This window comes from Saccopteryx leptura, unplaced genomic scaffold (genome assembly GCF_036850995.1).
Source record: "Saccopteryx leptura isolate mSacLep1 unplaced genomic scaffold, mSacLep1_pri_phased_curated manual_scaffold_26, whole genome shotgun sequence".
Lineage (NCBI taxonomy): Eukaryota > Metazoa > Chordata > Mammalia > Chiroptera > Emballonuridae > Saccopteryx > Saccopteryx leptura.
In genome coordinates, this window is record NW_027095708.1 from 817,932 (window position 1) to 828,655 (window position 10,724).

A 10,724-nucleotide genomic window follows, 5' to 3' on the forward strand; every position below is an offset into this window, starting at 1 on the left:
ACTGCACCACTGCCTGGTCAGGCACCATTCTCATTTTATAGATTAAAATATAGAAAAATGGAAGTTGAGAATCTTGCCTTGGGTCTCACAGCTGGTGAGGGCAGAGCTGAGATTCAAAGCAACTACTGAATGATCCGGAGTCCATGTGGTATGCACCATGAGATGCTCACCCTGTAGAGGCCAGTGAGGAAAGTGTGAGGGAGACCAGGTGCCCAGACTGAGCCAGGTACATAGACATGCACATGCACATGTTCTTCCCTGGTTTGCACCACTGAGACACAGAGGTCAGAGGAAATCATGACAGGAGCCAAGAGAAGCCCAGGGAGGAGGGTTGTGAGCCTACTAGGAGAAAAGGCTCCACTTCCTGGGAGTCAAGGAAATTCCTTTCCTGGTGAGTCTGTCTCCAATCTCTCTCCCTGGGCAGTAAGCTAAGTAGATTGACTCCAGACTTCCACATTTCCAGTTGTTGAGTTTCTATGCATGACAGTGTGAGTTCTCTGTGGCTTTCCTGGAACTCTGGTTTCAGTGACAGGGGGAATGAGGTATGTGAGCTACAAAGTTTTATGAAGATAAGATTTATTAGAACAGGAGGCCAAGATACCATGGAGGAGATTGGTGTTGACATTCCCATAGCACTTAAGGAACTGTTTGTCTAGCTCATCTCTTGTTAGGAAAGTGAAGAATTTGTTTAACCAGTTACTTCTTTATTAATTACAATCTTGGGAGGGAAGTGGTCAATAGACTCCTTCTGAAGTCTCTTCAGAGATGGGATATGACCCATGAAACAGCTATGGCTGTGGAAACGCAATTTTATGCTAATAACTCACTACACTCTTTGCAAACATAGGGTTTCTCCCCTGAATGTGTCCTCTGGTGTATGAGGAGATGTGACTTCCATGCAAAGCCTCGTTCATGCCTGACCAGGCAGTGGCGCAGTGGATAGGGCGTCGGACTGGGATGCGGAAGACCCCAATTCGAGACCCCAAGGTTGCCAGCTTGAGCGAGGGCTCATCTGGTTTGAGCAAAAAGCTCACCAGCTTGAGCCCAATGTTGTTGGCTCAAGCAAGGGGTTACTTGGTCTGCTGAAGGCCCGCGGTCAAGGCACATTAAAAAAAAAAAAGAAAAAGAAAGAAAAAAAAAAGCCTCATTCACACTCCCTGCAAACATAGCGTTTCTCCCCTGAATGTGTCCTCTGGTGTCTGAGGAGACGTGACTTATGTGCAAAGCCTCTCTCACACTCCCTGCAAACATAGGGCTTCTCCCCTGAGTGTGTCCTCTGGTGTCTGAGAAGATGTGGCTTCTGTGCAAAGCCTCGCTCACACACCCTACAAACATAGGGTTTCTCCCCTGAGTGTGTCCTCTGGTGTATGAGGAGATGTGGCTTCCATGCAAAGCCTTGCTCACACACCCTGCAAACATAAGGTTTCAACCCTGAGTGTGTCCTCTGGTGTTTGAGGAGATCTGACTTCTGTGCAAAGCCTCGCTCACACTCCCTGCAAACATAGCGTTTCTCCCCTGAATGTGTCCTCTGGTGTATGAGGAGATGTGACTTCCATGCAAAGTCTCGTTTACATTTCCTGCAAACATAGCGTTTCTCCCCTGAATGTGTCCTCTGGTGTCCGAGGAGATGTGACTTACGTACAAAGCCTCTCTCACACTCCCTGCAAACATAAGGCTTCTCCCCTGAGTGTGTCCTCTGGTGTCTGAGGAGATGGGACTTCTGTGTAAAGCCTCGCTCACATGCACTGTAAACATAGGGCTTCTCCCCTGAGTGTGTCCTCTGGTATATGAGAAGATCTGCCTTCCATGCAAAACCTCTCTCACACTCCCTGCAAACATAGGGTTTCTCCCCTGAATGTGTCCTCTGGTGTTTGAGGAGATGTGACTTCCGTGCAAAGCCTCGCTCACTCTCCCTGCAAATATAAGGCTTCTCCTCTGAGTGTGTCCACTGATGTATGAGGAGATCTGCCTACTGTGCAAAACCTCGCTCACACTCCCTGCAAACATAGGGCTTCTCCCCTGAGTGTGTCCTCTGGTGTATGAGGAGATCTACCTTCCGTGCAAAACCTCGCTCACACGCATTGCAAACATGGGGTTTCTCCCCTGAGTGCGTACTCTGCTGTATGAGGAGATCTGCCTTCTGTGTAAAGCCTTGTTCACACTCCCTACTAATATAGGGCTTCTCCCTTGAGTGTGTCCTCTGGTGTTTGAGGAGGTTTGACTTCCGTGTAAAGCCTCGCTCACACTCACTGCAAACATAGGGCTTCTCCTCTGAGTGTGCCCTGTGTTGTCTGAGAATATGTGACTTATCTTCAAAGCCTTGCCCACACTCTCCATACTTGACAGCTACAATTCTTGACATTCCTACTCCCATAGATACTTTGCCTGTGTCCACTGAATTTACTTCCTGGCCTGTGCTGGGCACTTCCTGTATCATTCTCTCTTGCTCACTAGAGCTTCCCATGTGTCCTTTACAAGGTTTGAAAAAGGCCCTTGAAATCCTCCTCTGCCTGGTCCTTTTAAGCAAAAGGCTGGACTTTTCTTTGACCTCTTGACCTTCAGCTTTGTCATCCCAGTTGTGTGTATCAGTATGTTGCTGCTGCTTACTTGGATCCTCTGGGTAGGGACCCTCTGATTGAAGCTGTTTTCTTGTAGATGTTCCTGGGAGAATCTGAGGGGGGTGACTGCATCCCATGTGTTGAGTGAGGAATTTCTGACTGGAGAAGACCAGAGAGCAGGAAGGACATGGGTGTATCTCTGGCTTTGGTTCTGCTGAAAGAGTAAATTTTGGTCAGGGTAGAGGTTGATAAGGCTGCATGATTCATATGTTTTGTCTGATGTTAAGATGTCTCCCATGAGTCATTCTTACGGGTTTGACAGTATAATCTCTGTCTTCCACAAACTGTTTCTTTATAGTCTGGGGTTTTTTTTCTTTATAGTCTGTTTTATCTTTTAATTTTTATGTACTGTATCTTCTTTAGAAATCCAGAAAGCCCATATCAAGGGTCCTTTGTATGTATTACCAGATGAGGGACTGTCAAGTAGCATCAGGGGCTGTTTCACCCCTTGTATGGGTGGAACAATGCTGACCTTTCTTATATACACGTAGCTTTTAACACAGTTGTTTAGAAAGACCACTGGCTGCAATTAGGAATTGCTTCCCTCATAGTTTCCCATAGATGATAAACTGAAAATATGTCCTTCCTCAAGCCTCACACCAAATATTCATACTTGATTTCATTTAGTGTCAGCCCATTTCATATACAATGGGAAGTCCTGTTTCAAAATATTTCCCCAACCATACTTTTTAAAAATTGATTGATTATAGAGAGACAAAGAGGAGGAGGAGAAAAAAGAAGTAGAGAAGAAAAAGAAGGAGAGAGAGAGAGAGAGAGAGAGAGATAAAGGCATTTATTCATTTTTCTACCTAAACATGAAGTCATTGGTCATTTCTCATATGTGCCCTGAGCCGGGCTCAACCTTGATATTACAGGGTGATCCTATAACTGACTGAGCTAACCAGCCAGGGCCGCCAACCATACTTCTTACATGCCTGACTCCTATTCCTCTCTAGCTAATCCACCATCCTCTCTCACTTGGAGATGAAGTAATCTCTGAGAGGATTCCCCACTGAAGTGTATTTTACAAAAATTAACAAAGCAAATAAGAGAATAAGTCTCCCTGTAGCTGAAAATAACACCATTGTCCCACCTCACTCAGGAGGGCCCCCAGTGTCTCAGCTTGGATCACAGCACTGCATTTCCAGGCTGCTGGGCATCTATCCAACCTCTGCTCTTACCCTGTATGCTAAACAGGAGTGGCCCTCAGAAAACAGGCCCTGGACAGTTTCTCAGTGGACAGAGTGTTGGCCTGGCATGTGGAAGTTCCAGGTTCAATCCTCGGTCAGGGCACAAATGAGAAGTGACTATCTGTTTCTCTTCCCCTCCCTCTCTCCCTTCTCTCTCTCTTCCCCTGCTAGAGCCAGTGCCTCAATTGGTTTGAGCATCAGCCCGATAACTCAGTTGGTTCAAGTGTTGACCTCCAGCACTGAGGATAGCTCGGCTAGTCTGAGCATGGACTTCATACTGGGGTTGCTGGGTGGATACTGGTTGGGGCACATGAAGGAATCTGTCTATCTCCACTCCTCTCACATAAAAAAATTAAATCAAAAGTAAAAAATAAAAAGATTTTTCCTAAGAATCAAAGGCATATGAAATGAATTCTTCATTTCTGAAGCATCTGATTTGAAATCTTACTGACTTTAGAGTGTACCATGAAAATTTCTAAGGTGAGTTCTCTCTTTTCTTTCCATTTTGAAGAACAGTTGTGCCCACCTCCAGCTGCTGTGAGCTCTCTCTTCCACTTGCTGCTGCACTTGATGCCCAGCTTCTGGCCATACTCATCACCGTGCCAGACTAGCAGCTCACAGTCTGGCCTGATGACCCAGCAGGTTTGGTAGAAAATCTGCCCATGATACTGAAAGGCCACCAGGTTCTGCTCTTCATCATCCCGGGAACAGTTCACATACCTGGGATTGAGGCAGATGAAAGAAAAGAAACCCACAGGCAATGAGTTCTTACTACCTCTCAGATCCATGTCCAGCTCTGCACCTGACACTCGGGCTCTGATGTCGCCCACTCCCACAGTGCTCCCGGAGAACCTTCTCTCCGATGTCTGAGTATATCAGAATGTCATATGACTTCCAATGTCCATGTCCTGCTTACGGTGCTCATCCTGCCTAATACCATTTTCCAAAGCCAATTGCAGATGTAACCTTTACCCTGATTGGCCATAAAACCCAGTGACCTCTGCCTTCTCTAAACTAAGGTTCTGTTTATATCACAGAACTTGCTACTTGATGTTGGACTCTGTGTCTAGATTAGTTCACATCATTCAATACTCAGACCAAGTCCATCTTTTCTTGAGAGGCCTTTCTCCATTCTCCTCACATTTTATTTAGGTAGCTTCAACCAGGTTCCCATAAAAACCTGGAGGTCTCCCCCACCCCCAGAAGTGAGAAGCAGGGAGATAGACAGACTCCCGTATGTGCCTTACCGGGATCCACCCGGCATGCCCACCAGGGGGCAATGATCTGCCCATCTGGGGCACTGCTACACTGCAACCAAAGTCATTCTAGTGCCTGAGGTGGAGGCCATGGAGCCATCCTGAGAGCCGGGGCCAACTTTGCTCCAGTGGAGCTTTGGCTGGGGAGGGGAAGAGAGAGACAGAGATAGAGGAGAGGGGGAAGAGTGGAGTGAATGGATGCTTCTGTGTGCCCTGGCTGGGAATCAAACTCTGGACTTCCACAGGCCAGGCTGATGCTCTACCACTGAGCCAACCTGCCAGGACTTGGAGGTCTCTTTGTCTTAGCAAAATCTTAAAGAACAATAATAGCTTATTCACATTTTGTAACCCCTGATAAAAGATCCTCTCAGGCAAGTGTCCCATGATCATTGCTCTGCAGGCTTCAGAACTCAGTTCTAGTTAGAAGGGAGGCTGGGATATTTGCTGCCCTCACAGGTTTAGGCCAGTGGTCAGCAATCTCATTATTCAACAGAGCCAAATATTAACACTACAATGATTGAAATTTCTTTTGAGAGCCAAAAATTTTAAACTTATACTCTATAGGTAGGTACATTCCTTATCGAGGTAGTGCCTGCACATGGTATTTTTTGGAAGAGCCACATTCAAGGGACCAAATAGCTGCATGTGGCTCACAAGCTGCCGTTTGCTGACCACTGGTTTAGGCTGTCCTTGGTTTAATTATGCTGGCACTGTGATCTTCTCAAAAAAAATTATAGTTAAATATTTGTAATATCAATTGTTTCACTGTGTCTGCAATTACTCCTCCATAAGAAGATGGGTTATATGACCTGCTTAAGTAATGAATACTTTCATCTAAACTGGAATATAGGAAGGGCTTAAATAATGTTCATTAGATCAATTAAAGTGTAATCCAGACCCTCAAAGTTTTTTTTTCCAGTGCCTAAATTTTGTCTAGCATAGAGATTTATATTTTGAGGACATATGCTGTATTTTTATCCCCCTTTTTTCTCTAAATACCTCTTTCTTTGAAAGAGCACCAAATGGAGAAAAAAGAGGAACAGAGGATTGAGGGAGACCACTGAGGGAGGCATAAAGAGAAGGAAAGATGTATGGGCTTGAGAGGGTTGAGTGTTCTCATGACTCCCAGAAACTTATTGGCCTTACCTCATTCAGTTGGCCCAGGATTCATCTTCTTCATTCACATACATATGACAGTTTCTCCCTTTGGTGATCTGCATTTCAGGAAGAAAAAATAAACGTTTTTTTTTTCAGTTGAGGAAGTAATAGAGAAATTATTTTACCCTACTATCAACAAAACTCTTTCAGCTTGCATGCATTGCCACTTGTGACCACATGATACTTTCTTACTCATCACATCTGAGTTGACCTGTCCACTGAGGGCTGGGAGGAGGCATTCCTTTGTGTCTGTACCACTTTGCTCCCACTTAACCTGAGATCCTCAACAGGAGCTCCATGTTCTGCAAAGTCGACTCAGTACCCAGAGCTAACCATATTGTCTCCATCCTTGTCCTAGCATGTAGAATGACAGGTCTCACCAAGCCATGGGAGGGATGTGGGAAGCCACAGGACAGCGGAAGTGGTAAATACTTCTCACCTGCCAGGAGTATCCGTTGTTGCCTGCCTCTTCATCTTCTGTGATCTGGCCCTTATAAGGGCCAAAGTGCAGACCCACTGGCAGAGCAGATGCCTCGTTCCACACTCCAAGCCCAGCTTCAGGGATGCCCGATAGTCTGATTCTCAACCCAGGAGGCAGAGTGAGGGTTGCATGGTTCGGATGCCCCTTATCCACTGCACTGTCTTTTACAAATGTAGGGGGCCCATGCACATCACAACTGTCAATGAAGAAGTTCTGACACTTCTCACAATCTGTCGGTGAGAGCAACAGGGATTAGGGAAGGTGTAGTGCATGTTTCTGGACATACAGAGCTTCAGAAAGAGCCCAGGAACTCACATCATTGAACCCAATTGTGTAGTGCAAGTCCCTAGGGGAATGGAATGCTCTAAGGGGCAAATGACCAGATGAAATTATTGTATGAAGACATAACATGCTTTCTGAGGGTCACTTACAGAGGTAGTTATCATCCTGGGGCCTGCTGACCTCTTGGTACACATGGCCTTTTCTTTCTCGTAGGCTATACATCTTTACTTCAGTCTCCTTTCTCCTGAGTTCTAAGTTGGAGAAGAGTGAGTTTGGTGGAGTTAGGAGTGTTAGTCCCTATTTTGTCAGAAAACACACAATTTCCTTCCATCAAATTATCACCTGTCCTTCTACATACTCTGGTATTTTCTTTTGTCAACTATTGGCTCAGAGAGCCTCTATAATAGTAAGCCTCTACACTGACTACAGATGGCCAATTCAATTTTTGTTTCTAGATCTTCCCATTGTGAGGTTTAATTTCCCAAAATTTAGTTATTCATAAAATATTTATTAAGGGCACAGTATCTGTAAGGCATTTAGGAAAGGCAGGTATACAACACCAGCAGCATATGGTTGCTATTATCAGAGATGTATTTATTGGACAATGTGTGTCAGTTCTTTTACATTGAATTTAAGCCCTAGCCAGTATAGAGCATTGGCCCAGTGTATGTCCCAGGTTTGATTCTGGTCAGGGTACATAGGAAAAGTGACCATCTCTTTCTCCACCCCTCCCTCTCCCTCTTCTCTCTCTCTCCCTTTCCTGCAGTCAGTGGATCAGTTGGTTCGAGCATTGGCCCTGGGAACTGAGGATGGCTCAGTTAGCTAGAACACATCACCCTGAGGTGCTAAAAACCAGCTCAGTACTCGAGAATTGGGGTTGCCAGTATCCTGGTAAGAGTGCATATGGGAGTCAGCCTCACTATCTCCCCTCCTCTTATCTAAAAAATAAGTAAATACATACACAAATATGTAAATTGAATTGCATACTATCAAAGTATCTTCACTTTACACATTAGCATTCAAGAGCTCAGAGAATTTGTAAGATTTGCCCAAAGCTCCAGTGCTAAATTAACTCTTAGTTTAGTAGAGCTTAAATCCAGGCCTATCCAAAGTCCACCCCACATACCTAGGCCATACTATTAGCCTTTCTAGAGGACTCAGAGGAACTGAAATCTACAAATGATTTTCTCTTATCCAATTTTCATCTAGAGTGTTGTCCAGAGGGTCTTGCTTCTCCAGGATGGACTGTGATGCTGAGGACCCAAGTTTGAAACCCTTAGGCTGCTGGCTTCAGTGCGGGCTAATCCGGCTTGAGTGCACGCTCACCAGCTTGAGCACCAGGTCATAGGCTTGAGCGTGGGATCATAGGCATGACTCCATGGTTGGTAGCTCATGTCCAAGGAAGCTGGCTTGAGCAAGGGGTCACTTACTGTGCTGTAGCCCCCCAGTCAAGGCACATATGAGAAAGCAATCAATGAACAACTAAGGAGCTGCAATGAAAAATTGATGCTTCTCACATCTCTCCCTTTTAGCCATTTTGTCCCTGTCTGTCCCTCCCTCTTTATCTCTCACTAAAATAAAAAAGAAAAAGAAAAAAAGCCGATCATGTCAAAAATATAATAAAGGTCACTTAAGTGGACAGAAAATCCATTTCTTTAACATAAAACTTTCTCTTTTCTGTCTACCTGACCTGTGGTGGCACAGTGGATAAAGCAATGACCTGGCACACTGAGGTCACCAGTTTGTAACCTGAGGCTTGCCTGGTCAAGACACATATAAGAAGCAACTACTACAAGTTGATGCTTCCTGCTCTTGTCTGCCTCCCCATTCTCTCTTTCTCACTCTTCTCTCTAAAATCAATAAATTAATTTTTTTTATTGATTTTAGAGAGAGGAGGGAAGAGTGAGAGAGAAACATTGATTTGTTGTTCCACTCATTTATGCATTTAGTGGTTAATTATTCTTTCTTTTTTCTTTTTGTTTAGCTAGAGAGACAGACAGGAAGGGAGAGGGATGAGAAGCATCAACTTATAGCTGCAGTACCTTAGTTGTTCATTGATTGCTTTCTCATACATGCCTTGACCAGGGGACTCCAGCTCAGTCAGTGACCCCTTGCTCAAATCTGCAACCTTGGGCTCAAGCCAGCAACATTGGGCTTCAAGCCAGTGACCATGGGGTCACATCTACGATCCCATGCTCTAGCCAGTGACCCCACACTCAAGCTGGTGAACCCATCCTCAAGCCACAACCTTGGGGTTTGGAACCTGGGTTCTCATCATCCCAGATTGATGCTCTATCCTCTGTGCTACCACCTGGTCAGGCTCAAATGGTTGATTCTTATATGGGCCCTGACTGGACATCAAACCCAGAACATTGGTGTACAGGGACGACTCTCTAATGAATTAAGCAACTTGGCCAGGGTTCCTTTCTGTCTTCTTGTTTCAGAGTAGCCTTGTCCAGTCTAATGGTACAGTGACCACCTTGCCTGCTTTCCTTCTTATCCTTTCACCTTTACACATTTGGCTGTTCTTGCCCTTCCTTAATCATCAGATTCTGTGGGCCACAGAAACCATTGGGTCAAGCTTGAGATCACATCTGTGCTTCATCTGTGTTTCAATGCTAGACCATGAAAGCGGAAGGACCTTACTGACCACACCTTCATAAAACCAGATGCACTGAAGAGATGGCTGACACAGGGCCTGATACAATGGTCCCTACCCTGGCTCACAACCCCAGCTGCCTTAATCACCATGATTAATCCTTTCCCATCTGCAATGTGGCCGGCGCTGCCCAGGGAGCCCTGTCCTGGAGCACTGCTCACCGGCCAGACCTTCATCCTCCTCTTGTGATGAGAAGTGTTCTGAATGAGTTATTTCTTACATGCTTTTGTACTTTTATACCGTTCCTGCTCATTAACACATCTATAAACATGTGTAATTATTTACACATGGAAGCAGTGTAGCAAATCGCCCCTTACTTCACAATGCACTGTATGTATCTCGCTTGTTTGCTAAATGCAAGCTCTGTCCCTCGTTATCTGTTTAGAGGCTGGGGACCTGACCCTGGGTCCATTTCAAATGGACAGTGCGTGCCTGCAGCCCCTCACCTCGCTGCCTCTGAGTCCATTCTTCATGCGAGTCCTCAGTGTCCTCCGCCGGGGGTCTGGTGGCCTGCCGGTGGTGAACCATGAAAGTGGGCCGATGGGCGCCGAGCCCTGGGGAGAAACAAAATCGTGGTACCGAAAGCGAAGAGCTTGTAGGAGCAGCCCTGACACTTAGCCAGCCCTCATGCAGCCTGCGATTCCCGCCCACGCGCCGTCACCTTTGCACAGCAGTGTGTCCAGGTTTTTCTCCACGTTGGGGCCACGTGTCTTCTCCCAGTCAACCATGGTGGCGGCCACCCGTAGGTGCAGATGTCCCTGAGGGCGCCAGGGGCCTGTGGGGACGGGGTGGTTGTGTGTGTGTGTGTGGGAGAGAGAGAGAGAGAGAGAGAGAGAGAGAGAGAGAGAGAGAGACGTGGCCACGTGACCCCGCGCAGCGGTTGGAAGGAACCACTGGTCGCCCCGCTGGGTCAGGGCTCTCCCCTGCCTGCCGCCCTGTGCTCACCTGCAGCGCAGCCCACGCCCTCCCCGCAGCTCCCTCCGCGCCGCCCCGCGGGATTCCGTCCGCGTCCACCCTGCAGGCCTAGCCCCAACGTGCCTGCCTGGGAGACACCACTGAGGCTGACTGATTGGCCCACGG

General features: G+C 46.5%; 1 pseudogene; it reads right to left on the minus strand.

Annotated features, from left to right (window-relative positions):
- Positions 1-826: 826 nt before the first annotated feature.
- Positions 827-10,180, minus strand: LOC136386967 (histone-lysine N-methyltransferase PRDM9-like; annotated as a pseudogene).
- Positions 10,181-10,724: the final 544 nt, after the last annotated feature.